The 13374-nt window shown below is 35.1% G+C and overlaps 1 protein-coding gene across 1 annotated transcript in view; it reads left to right on the forward strand.

Annotated features, from left to right (window-relative positions):
- The window catches only part of ARIH1 (ariadne RBR E3 ubiquitin protein ligase 1), a 112324-nt gene that overhangs the window by 47443 nt on the left and 51507 nt on the right, over positions 1–13374 (forward strand). The gene's annotated exons all lie outside the window — the stretch shown is intronic.

Consider the following 13374-nt stretch of genomic DNA (forward strand, 5'->3'; position numbering starts at 1 on the left):
TCGTTCATGCGCAAAATAGTCGGATAGTAGATTTTGTACTATTGTCATAAATGCAAAATGTCAGACATTGAAATGGTTGATAAGTGAGGAGTAGGTTATTTTCAAGAGTGACTGACAGCTTCTAAACAGTAACAAAGGAAGTGATTTAGGATGATATTTCAGTGAGTTGAAAGAAAATAATTGCTAACCTAGAATACTGTGTTCATGAAAAATGTATTAATAAATAGTTTTTATTAATATAAATGGTTTTATATTGTCCCTAGCCTTTGTGTCTTTCTATTTTAAGTCAGTGTTTTAAGTTTTATCAATGTTGATTAAAGTTTCAAGTACTCATAATGGCTATTTATGCAGCTATTCGAGTGTTATGGGGAGGGGGACCTTGTGGAATGCAGCTTAAGTTGTGCTGTTCATAGCCTTAAATACACATATAAAGAAATTAATGAACCAAGCATTCATCTTCAAAATTTTAAGTAATGAGAAGTCTCAAATTAGAAAAAGAACCACAAAATAAATGCAGAGAAAATACAAGGAAGGAAATAACAAAAAAGCACAAATTAATAAAATAGAAAACAAACATAAAGTAGAGTAGACTAAGAAGCCAAAAGATGATTCTTTGAACAGACATCGATACACTGGTGAGATTGATCAGGAGAAAAAGCAAAAGAGAAGAGGCACAAACAACCAATATCAAGAATGAAAATGAATGTCACTATGGATCACAACTTCATGAGGCTATTACACCTTGACACCAAAACCCAAAGGGAAATTGCAAGTCAGTTTCTCTCATGTACACAGATGTCTGCTCCTAGAAAAGCTTAAAATATTAGAAAATTTAACTTCATATGCATAAAAAGGATAACAAGCCAGCATGACCAACTCATGTATATCCCAGGAATGCTAGTTTGGTTAAACCTGAAAAAATTCAGTGTGATTGGTCACTTGAACAAATTAATGGAGAAAAACATTTCAATAGATGTAGAAGGAGCATTTGCTAAAAATCAGCAATCATTTATGATTAAAAAAAAATTCACAAGCTAGACAGAAATTTATAAAACATCTGTAGGAGATAATCATAGTTTATGCTGAAATGCTGAAAAGTTTCTGTTTTAGATAGAGTTCAAGACATGGATGTTATCTATATCCACTTCTGTTCACATTATACTGGAGATGATCCTAGCCAAGTAGTACACAAAACAAGAAAAATAAAATGTAAAGTTTGTAAGGGAGATGCTAAACTGTTGCTATTCAGTGGTGACGTAATTGTTGTTGTTGAGTCAATTCCAACTCATGGCGAACCCATATGTGCAGAGTAGAACTGCTCCATAGGGTTTTCAAGGCTGTGACCTTTCAGAAGCAGATTGCCAGGCCTGTCTTCTGAGGCACTTCTGGGTAGGTTTGAACCGCCAACCTTTCAACTCCCCTCCGAAGTATATATCTGTCTTAATTAGTGCTGCTATAACAGAAATACCATAAGTGAATGGCTTTAACAAACAAATTTATTTTCCAACAGTTTAGGACACTTGAAGTCTTGAATTCAGGGTGCCAGCTCTAGGGGAAGGCTGCCTTTCTCTGTCGGCTCTGGCGGAAGATGCTTGTCTCTTCAGCTTCTGCTGCTTAGCTCCTTGGAGATCTCCATGTGCCTTGGCATCTGTCTTGCCTCATCTGTCCCTGTTCCTCTCCCTCTCCCTTTCCCTCTCTCCCTCTTTCTCCTTCTCCCTCTCCCCCTCCTCCTCTCCCTTGATCTCTTTTTATATCTGAAAAGAGATTGACAAAAGATATACCCTACACTAATTCTGCCTTGTTAACGTAAGAAAAACATCCCATTCCCAAATAGGATTATAACCACAGGCACAGAGGTTAGAATTTACACCACGTTTTGGGGGAACATAATTCAATCCATAATAATACCCAATAGAAATATGTGTACATCTACACTGAAAGTTATAAATAAGCATATTCATAGCTGCATTATCATAATAGCTTCAACTTGTAAGCAGCCCAACTGTGCATTCACTGTTAGATTAGATAGATAATTGTGGTGTATGTATATATATGATAACTGCCCAGCAACAAAAAATAAATGAATTAGAGTTAATAAGCGACAAGTGATATGAATCTTTAAAACATCATATTGAGTGAAAGAAAGATCCAAAAGAGTACCTATTTACTTAATGGCTCTGCTTGCATAACATTAAAATAAATAAATAAAAATAAAACTAAGCTATATTGTTTAGAGATGTGTACTTAGGTGGTGAAACTATAAAGAAAAACAGGTATTTATTATTTCTTGGAGGAAGAATGGCTTACTACTGAGAAGAGGCTTCTGGAGTACAAAAAAAAACCCCAAACCCATTGCCGTCGAGTCATTTCCGACTTGAGTTGACCCTGTAGGATGAAGTAGAACCACCCCATAGAGTTTCCAAGGAGTGCCTGGTGAATTCAAACTGCCGACCGTTTGGTTAGCAGCTGTAGCTCTTAACCACTGTGCCACCAGGGTTTCCTCTGGAGTAGTAGTAGTGTTGTGTTTCCTGTCTTGGGTATTGGTTGTATACTGGTGTTTAATTTATAACAATTTGTAAATTGCTTATTTATGTTTTTGTGCTTGTCTACAATTGTGTAATTTCACAATAATATTTTTTAAACACGTACACAGACATAGGAGAGGAACAACCTTACAAGGGAAGGTCCAACTTGTTTTTTGGATATGTTGGATTTATAGTGCCTTTGATACCTGCAGGTAAATGTAACTTTTTGCCAAGAAAGCTTCCTCACTGCCCTCCTAGGTTCTAGTATCATTCTTCTGATTCAGCATCACTGTTGTAGCATCCTTTTTCAGATCTGTCCTAAACTTCACTCTGATCATGTCAAATTACTTTATCAACCTCCACTACCTTTGTAGTTCATCACATCTCTACTACCCGACTTTGAAAACTTTCTATACTCCATTGCATCCTGTATGTCCGTGCCTACTCCTTTCTTACTTCGCAGCACTTCATTGGATGCTCTCAACTATTCAGGCGCTGATCTCAAGACCTATAGCTTTGCACAGATTCAGAGAGTATCAGTAATATTTTATTCTGGGATTGTAGTCACAGACAGCATTTACAATCCTATACATTACAGTCAATTTATTTGGTATTCCTTATATCTCCTTATTCTCTAAATTCTTTGCTCATTACTGTTTAGTTGTTTTGACTTCTTGAAGTTATTTAATATTTTCTATGCTTCCCTAGCATTCTCTTCCCACCTCTTGCAGATATGGTGTTCATCTCCTGTCATGTTGTGTGCAGGTGTTCGTTTCTTTCCTTCAGAGCAGTTAATATCACCACTAACAAGCATAATTCCTGCATTCTAGTTGTTCAGTATGTAAGTGAGCTATCTAAAATGGCACTCAATTATCTATTGCCTTGTGTTTTGATTACTTAGTCTTAGTTTTAGTATAGCTAGATTTTAAACATACTTATTTGATTTATAGGCTCACAACAGTTATAACCTGAGGACTTAAATATATTGAAAAACCATTGTCAAAATAATAAAATAATATTTTTATGTACTAGAAGAAACCATTTTTCTCTTTAATTGGAATCAGATCCACTGTTATGTGAATCACAAGTAGTAATTGTTTTATTTCCAAGTTAGTGCTGCTGGTGTGTAGCAGGAGAAAAAGACCACTGAGCAGAGTAGAGAGACTGTAGACTTCTCACATGTGCACATGCTTGGACAGAAGGTACAGAAACGACTGTCTTTGTTTTCTTTAACGGAAGTAAAAATAGTTTAAGAAAATGATAGTGTTTTTTGCCATTTTGGAGGCCACAGACTTTTGAGAAAGTAAAAACCCTTTGTCCCTTTCCCCAGAGGGGAAAATGAACATGTGTAAATAAATTATAACATTTTAGATACTGGACAGTTACTGAGTGTCCAGGGACCTCAGGTTAAGAATCTGTGTGTTAGAAGAACTTGTAAAATTGAAAGAATTAAAATCAAGCTAGAGAATATGGACAACTACCGGTAAAGATGACACCGTGGGTACGTCAGCATAGCTGCTGCTGCTGTTGTTAGGGGCCTGTGAGTCAGTTCTGACTCATAGTGACCCTGTAGGACACAGTAGAACTACCCCATAGGTTTCCAAGGAATGGCTGGTGGATTTGAACTGCTGACCTTTTGGTTAGCAGCTGAGCTCTTAACCACTGTGCTACCATAGCTGTTATACACTGTAAAACCAGCATCTGTTCTCTTGTTAGGAAGGGACCAGTCATTAACTTCTTTTTAAACTGTGCTTTATAGTTTTAGATCTACCCTGAAAGCTCATATGAAGATTAATAAAAATCTTAACCCTCAAAAAAGACTTTCTGTCAGATTGGCAACATTGTTAAATTGTTAAAGCTGGGTGGTGGGCATGTAGAAGTTCAATTTACTGTTATCTTGGCTTTTGTATATTTTTAAGTTTTTCCGTAATAAATGGGGTGGGAACCCTTTGGGAAAACAGCGTAGTTTATTGTGTTTCAGTTATAATGTTGCTAATTCAAGTTTAAAAGGATTCATCTTATGTGCATTTCACTCTAGGAGCCCTGGTGGTGAGGTGGTTAAGTACTCAACTGCTAACTGAAAGGTCGGTGATTTGAACCTACCTGCTGCTCCATGGGAGAAAGATGTGGCAGTCTGCTTCTGTAATGATTTACAGCCTTGGAAACCATATGGGGCAGTTCTGCTCTGTCCTATAAGGTTGCTATGAATCAGAATCAACTCGACGGCAGTGGGTTTGGTTTTGTTTGGGTATTTCACTACGGTCAGTTTTTTAGTCCACCTTGCCTTTCTAGTGGCTCAGAACCAAGAAGGTTAACATATAGAGGAATAAATGGTAGAAAAATATCTCAAAAATTATATGATAAGATTTTTGTAGTGCAACTTGAAAGTAGTATTAATAAGTAGCTTTTTTTTTTTTTAAAGTAGTCTTGTTTAGCAATAAGCAAGCTCAGGAGATTTTGCCATAATGCTGTTTTTATTAGGTTGAATTCCACAAGAGGAAAATCCTATATTATAATTTCAAAAAATACCCTGCTTTTTCTTTTCTTAAAATACATGAGCAATATATTTATTTAGTGATAAATGATATAGAACATGTTTGTTGTAAAATGAAAACTCAGTTTAATTTTGAGATTAGCATTGTAAAAAAACCAAAACTTTTATTAAAGCAAATTCTTACAGATTTGTATAAGTTCATGAGATCTTTTTCCTTATGAGAGCCCAAAGCCTTCCTTAGAAAAAGTTTTTTTCTATCCGTAAGTCCTTAGGATAGTTCTGTTTCTCTGGAATTCTGAACTTTACCTAACAGAGATGCATAGGTATGCCGATTATCTTGCATTTTAGCTTGAGTACTTCTTTTTAAAGTATACCTTAAAAAAATTTTTTTAGTGATATCTTTTAAGCTGTAGAAAATTTACATTGTATTTCAGGAACTCTTTTTGTATTTTAATTTTTATCAGAGTAACACATTCACAGGTTTTTAAAAGCTATCAGTACAGGGATTACGAATGAAAAGTAGTACTCCAAACCGTTAGTTCCAGCCCTACTCCCCAGAAGAGAAAGAACTGTTTAGTTCAGTATTTCCTAATAACTTGCTCATAGTACTATACCTTACTATACTGGCTTCTTACCATGGAAGATGAGGATTAATCACAGAATCTAATGTCTGTTTGTAAAGGTGAGGAAACCTCTGGTGGGTCTGCTCTCTGGTTCTATACTGCTGTCTTAGGACTGTCATTTTCGTAACTAGTCTTTTTTTTTTTCCTTTCTTTTTAATAAATTTAATGGTAGTTCTCAGTCATCTATATGATTTAAATGAATTTTAAGCCGTTTCTTTGTTCCTTTAGTGGTTTTGTTTAAACTTATCCTTTTTAAAAGTGAAAAAACTACATCAGTAAATAGAAACAGGTTAATGAGCCAAAGGATAGTTGAAACGTTGATTGCTAAGAGCAATGTTTGTGTCACAGATCTTTTTTACTGCTTGGTAAGAACTGAAACTAAGATAGGGAGCAATTTTGACACTTTTGTTTTCTTTTGAAATTGAAGTCTAGTAGTCATAAATTACCAAATGAGATGTTGAAACAAAGTTTTCTTGATTATTTAGAAGTAAAAGTATGTGTATATGCATGTTTATATAGGAGTACATATATTTTTATAAATTTTATGCACACACATCTCTGTTGATTTTTGCTTATAAAAATCATTGCAATCGAGTCAATTCCGACTCATAGTGACCCTGTAGGACAGAGTAGAACTGTCCCATAGGGTTTCCAAGGAGTGGCTGGTGGATTTGAACCTTTTGGTTAACAGCTGAGTTCCTAACCACTGCACCACCAGGGCTCCATTTTTGCTTATAACAATAGATAAATGCTTACGGTAATAGTTGACTTGTTGTAAATAAATATATAATGGAGCATTAAAGAACCGTAGGATTGAGCTCTGTTATAGGCCAAGGATATAGAGTGGAAAAGCCACCAGATAACTTTAAATTGGCTTAACATTTTTGTTTTTCTGATAATATTCTGAGAATTGAGAATTACTACTTCTCCAGCAATGATCTTTTTATGAAGTATGAAGCCCTAGTGGTTTTTAAGATAAACTCCTAATGGCAAAATTAAATACTGAGTTGGCAGACAGTAATGCCACAGTCACACTGAATTCAGAAAGAAACGCTAGCCATTGGTGTTTCCTACCACCCGTATCTCCCCTCCCTCCAAGCCAGACAGAGTCTTTAGGCTATAACTGTTTCTGCTTTGAAATTTAATTCATATTATTTGGTATGCTTCTGTCTAGCCAGTCAAGTAAAATGAAAAATTAAGATCTAGATAATTCAGATAAACCCCTGAAACTATTGCCTTGAGATTGTCTTTAAACCTTAAACTGAAAATATCCCCTGAAGTCTTCCTAAAACCAAATAATAGTTTAGCGTAACTAGTAAAAAATGCCTGTCTTAAGCAGTATGCTCTTTTAAGAACTATCTGTATGGGATCAAATTGACAACCACAACTTGAAAGATTAGATAGAAACCTTAGGGGGCAGTGAGTTTATTTTATTTGGGGAGGAACAACTCAGAAAAGGACGGTCAGAATGGTTGCACAACTCAAAGAATGTAATCAGTGTCATTAAATTGTACATGTAGAAACTGTTGAATTTGGTGTATGTTTTGCTGTGTATATTCTCAACAACAACAGTGAAATAAGTGAATTTTAAAAAAAAGATCTAGATATTCAGGAAAGTTGGCGGATTAAGTGCCAGTTTACTTAACTATATTTCTGTAAACATACTGAGTGAACTGAAAAGAACCTGAGAGAGAATTTATAATCTGCTGAGAAACCTCTCAAGTGTCCTTCTAACAATCTTTCTTTCTTTTTTTTTTTTCCTCTAACAAGCTTAATCTAGGCCATATGAGAAATGGGTGCCCTTCCACCAATGAGGAAAGGCAGGAGTAATGGAGAAACCACATTGCCATTCCATTTTTATTTTCATCACTATGATTTCCCCAAAAGGATGGGCAGGTTTGGAGGAAAAGAGGGAAGCAGTATCTGAAGATGAGCTTTGCAGCTGTTTACCAAAATCAGTGAGGCAGAGAGAAATATGTTAACCCTTTGATGACCCAGTTATTTTCTGCTTTGAATGTTTTGTTGATACCATGTGTTTTCCTTAAGGGAAGCACACTGAATCATTGAGTGTCTGAATTTTTGGTAGGTAGTATGGGTTTTTTGTTTTTGCGTCCTTCCACAAGCTTACTGTAAATGTTTTAGTGATACATATGAAGTGCCACTGATAATACCGCATAGTGCCCACTGGGGTCTGTTGGTACACATATGTAACAAATAAAAATTTTCAAAATTTCTTCTTTTCTTACCAAATATTCATTCAGACACCTCATAATACCCTGTAAACACAGTAATTTGCTGCTCGTGCCCATTTCTTTAGTTTTAAACAGTCATTGAGGCCCCTGCTTTGCGTAACACGCACTGTCAGTGGTCCAGCACCTTCCCAGTAAGCCCCAGAAGCTGAAAAAGTTCTTGGTCATTATAGGTACTGCTAGGCACAAAAGGATTAACTCATTAAACACGGTGCTTAAACTGCAAGGCTTCTTTGTGGTCTGATTTTCACAAGCAAGGATATACATAAAAGCCAGTGAACTGAAGGAACTCTGGTAAACAGACAGGGGAAGAATCCACCCATATTCTTGGGGATAATAGGCCTGAATAAAACTATCGTAATCAGAAAATAGTTAACAGACTCTTTGTTCTCTTAAAGAAATTAAAGTGAATATGGTCTATGAGATGAGGGATCCAAGTTGAACCGATAAAAGAACAAGGTGAAAAAGGGAGCAGACCAAACTTAAGAGAAAAAAAAAGGAGACCAATATTAATCTTGTAGAACTTAAAAAACCACATGGACAGCAGCAAGAAACAGAATACACATTTTGGAAAATAGAGATGTGGAGACAGAAAAAGGATAAAGAAGGAATTAGCATATGGTAGATATGGAGGACATATTAACAAAGACTGGGTACAAATCAGCAGGACAGTCTTAATAAGTAAAGGATTCTGAAGTACCGTAGTTTCTTGCAGATAACGCATGCCTTCTATGCTTGTTTTCAACCACGCCTTCCCCCCATGAGATACTGTCATAAGTGCTGCTATGCCAATTTTTTTTACATGTTGCTGTAAAAAAAAATCAGCATAGCGCACTTAGGAAAATACCTCAGGGGGGAGGGCACGATTGGCAAACAGACTTAGAAGGTGTACTTTATTTGTGCAAAAATACGCTACATAAAACCTGAATGGAATTTCAAAAGAGAAAGTTAATGCTAAGGTAAATCCTAGTAGAAGTATTAAACTTCAAGAATAAAACCATGTATGTGGGGGTATGTGTGTATCTGTGTGTATGTATATATATGTATATATATACACACACGTGTGTTTGTATGTCTAAAAAAGGAGTCCTAGTGGCTCAGTTAAAGTGATCGACTGCTAAATGAAAGGTCGGCAGTTCGAAACTGCCAGCGGCTCCAGGGGAGAAAGATACGGCAGTCTGCTTCGGTAAAGATTTACAGCCTTGGAAACCCTGTGGGGTCACTGTGAGTCAGTGGCAGTCTGTTTGGGTGCTTTTTTTGTGTATATATGCTGGAAGAAGGATTTGAATTATAAAAGGAGAAAAATTATTTCGATCACAGGCTTTTCCTCAATAACAGCAGGTACCAGAAGAAGATAGAACACTGTCTATATGTGGAGTATTGAGGGGTAAGATAATCTTGGTCAAAGTGAACATTTCAATACATCTGAACTTTAGAATTATGTCTAAGTAACTGAGGGGTAATCAAGTTTAGGAAACAAAAGGTAGTTCTTACCATTCTTCGGAAAAAAAAAAAAAATACCTGATGTAAAAATGTAATTTGTGAAAAAGTTATATAAAATGAAAACTGAAAAGCTCCAGGAAGTTCCAACCAAAACTGAAAGGTTAAGTGTAGTGTTGTATAGCATGGGGACAATCAGTATATTATTAAAAGTTGAAAAATTAAGAAATAGGTTTATGTATTGAGTGAAAGTTACATAGGCAACTCCTGATCAAACTAGTTATCAGTCTCTCCAAAAAAACCATTGTGAAGTCAGGGTGGACAGACCATTTAATATATGAAAATAAAAACAAAACAAAAAAAAATAAGAAAAAGCATTTCTTCGGAATAGGACTTAAATTTACTTTAAGAAAAGAAAAGAAAGGTTTTCGATCCCACGGCACCTCACAGCAACAGCAGCAAGAGGCCTACTATGTCTGAGAATATGAATGGATTCTTAACTCCCCACTCTGTTTACCTGGGCACTATTTAAAAGTTCCTTTGGTGACTTCTAGAATGAATCAATAGCTATAAACTCCAGTATATGCTATCTTTAATTAACATACTTAAAGCAAAGGAATTCAGGTTGACAATAAAAGACCTTAAAATACATGAGAATAAACTTACTGAGACTTGTGCAGGACTCACATAATGCAAAGTAGCTACTGAGAGACAAAGTAGGAATGAGGAATTAAGTAAATTGGAAAAAAAAATACTTTGTTCTTGTCTATGGAGACAATATAGTAAAAACTGCATTAGGCAGAAACCTATCAGAGAAGGAAAACTCAAATATTTTCCGCTAATAGAGAACGACAGAAAAGTGGTAAGACTGCACCCTGTCAAAAGTGGAAAACTTTTGAGACCCTGAAAAACAAGGTTGTTCTGTTAAGTTCTGTCTCTCACAGGTTTCATTGTATTATAAAGAGGTCATTTTTCCCTTCAATCAATATATTCTTAATCTAATTGCAATAAAAGATCAAGTAGGATTTCTTTACTTTATCAAAACGATTTTACATTAATTTGAACTGAACATGGAAGAATAGCCAAGGAGATTATATAAAAAGAGACTAATAAAAGAATTCTTGCCAGATATTGAAAATTTTTTGAAAGCTACAAGAGCAGGCAAAGCAATAGAGTTGGAATGTAAAGTCAGAAAAATAAACTTATGTGACTGTGGAAAATTGATATATAGTAAAGAAAGTGTTTAAGATCAATGAGAGAGTTAGATTACTCTTTTAACAAGAAATTTGAGTGCTTATAATAAGACGCTTCTGGAAGCTAGGACTAGAGCAATATAATATTCCTCGTGGAATTCACATTTAGCAGAAAAGACATAAAATAAACAGTGATTACAGAGCTAATGTGATAAGTGGAGTCCCTGTGTGGTGCAAACAGCTAACAGAAAGGTTGAAAGTTGGCATCTACCCAGAAACACCTTGGAAGAAAGGCCTGGCAATCTACTTCCAAAAAATCAGCCATTGAAAACCGTATGGAGCACAGTTATACTCATGGCGTTGCTGTGAGTCAGAGTCAGCAGCAACTGGATTTTGGTTTTAATAAGTGATGTGAAGTAGTACAGAGAATGGTACTAGGAGGCTGTAATACAAGGGAGCCTTAACCTGATTTAGGGATGAGAAGCTGTCAGAGAAGGCTTATTTGAGGAAGTGAAGTTTAAGCTGAGACCTACAGGTAGCAAAAAAAAAAAGTTCCATATTTTAAAGTGGACCAAAATTTTTTTAAGATTTACCAACTCTTTGATGGTGGGAAAAACCAAACTCAGGATATTTGGTGATAATGTAAATCAGTATCTTTTCAGGTGCGGTGGGGTATTTTGGCAGTAAATACCAAAAAGTAAGATGTGCATGCTTTTTCTAATCAGAGCTCTGGGAGTTTACTCTGAGAAGGTATTCCCAGATATGTGAACAGATGTATGCACAAGGATATTTCAATCTAGAATTATTTAAATATGGACCATCTAAATGCCCCTTAGTATAAGGTTGGTTAAGTAAATGATGTTATGTACCTACATTAAAATACTATGCAAACAAAAAAGAAAGTAGATCTGTGTACAAAGATGTCTGTTACATATTGTTTAGTGAGAAAAAGTAGATTATAAAACTTGAGTATGATGTTATTTATATAAAATTATACGCATAATATCTGTGTAGCTGTGTATGCATAGAATGCCATCCAGGATGTTTACCCAAGTATTAGGAGTTGTTAGTTTCATGTAGTCAGAAGTTTGTCCCTGCTTGTGAGCATGAATATTTTTATCAAAACAAGCTGTTTAATTCCTATTTATTGTTAGTTTCTTGTGCTTTCTGCTTTCAGATAAAACTTAGCACCTTACATTTTCTCAGAGATATAATTTATGGGAAAGCATTTGATTTCTGCTGTAGATATACTTTGAATAGCTCGATGATTAGGGATAACTTTAAATTTACAGTCATGTGCCACATAACATCAGTTCGGGCAATGTCTGACCATATATACATTCTTGGTTCCATAAGGTTATAATAGAGTTCAGAAATCTCAGTTGAAGAATGGGATGTAGCGTCCATAACCAGATGTAGTGAATGCAACAACTTACTGCACGTAAACATGTCTGTCTAATGTCTCTTATATATGAAGTGATTGCACTGGCAGGCATATAATGGATAAGTACATATATAACCTGTAACACATATGTCCTAATAGTCATAATGAACGCCTGGGATAATGGTTAATGGTTTATGTATGTACTGTACTTTCTCTTTTCTTATTTTAATGTGAACTTTCTCTACTTAACAAATAAAAAGTTTACCATATAAGAGTGTGTGTTTCAACTCCCAGGCAGCAGCACCCAATCTCGTGTATTGTGCATCTCTTGAGTGTTGTAGCATTACCTCTGTTAATTTTCTTTTGAAAGTATTACCGTGAAGTATGTCTTTGCTCCCAAACGCAGCAAAACCAGTGCTAGTGATAGCAGCAGCAAGATGCAAAGGAGAAGTATCAGTTTGGAAGTGAAACAAGGGGTATCCTCTATAACTTCACTAAGTATGTAATATGGTGTTTACACACTGTCTAAATCATGTAACATCCTATTTCACAGAATGTGTTGTGGATGTTAAACGACGCATGACTGTATATGAGTTCCCCTTTTATAATGTGATGACGTTTTGGTTGATAATTTGATTACATTGAAATGTACTGTAGTCAAAGTAGGTATAAAAATATATTAGTTTTAGGAGAGTGCTTTGTTCTCATTTGAATAATTTTCTGGAGATATAGTAAGTGCTTGGACACAAAACCTGAACAAGAGCATCATTAAAATATCTTTTGAGTATTGATTATTTTTTAACTTGAGAACCTCTTGTTTGTATGTAAAAAAATTATAGTTATTGAAACCTGGGGTTTACAAGCTAAAAAAGTAATTGACCAGATTCTGCATTAACTTTTTTGCTGGTTATTTTGACTCTAAGATTGAAAATGTTTATATCTATTGATTTTCCCTTTATAATTTTAAGGTATTTCAAGAGGCCAGGGACCATGTCTAATCTGGATTAATGGGTAGCATTGTGCTTGGTATTTACCACTATTCTGCTGTCAAGAAATTTGCAGTTTAGTTAGAATTCTGTAGATACTGCTTGGCATATCTAAGATACTTCAGTATCTTAGATCTTGAACTAATTGTATATATTTAGATAAATCTTTTATGTTAAGCTGGCATGTAATTTACCTGATATAAAAATTTTTTATTCCTTCCTCCTCTCTTCCCCAGTAATTAAAAATTACTTCATTTCAAAAGAATATTTAAAAAGCAAGTCTGTTATGTAGAATGAGATGTAATCTGATTTTTTAAGTGACTTGTGAGTGGAGGTGTGCTTTTTTAGTGATTTATTACTAAGGAAGCATTCTCAACTAGTATATTTTGACTGGTTTAAATAAAATTAATTCACTTCTATAAAATACAGCCTAGCCTTTTAAAATACCACTATTCTTCATAAGCTACCATTAGAGATAGC

This window comes from Trichechus manatus, unplaced genomic scaffold (assembly GCF_000243295.1).
Source record: "Trichechus manatus latirostris isolate Lorelei unplaced genomic scaffold, TriManLat1.0 scaffold00030, whole genome shotgun sequence".
Taxonomy (NCBI): domain Eukaryota; kingdom Metazoa; phylum Chordata; class Mammalia; order Sirenia; family Trichechidae; genus Trichechus; species Trichechus manatus.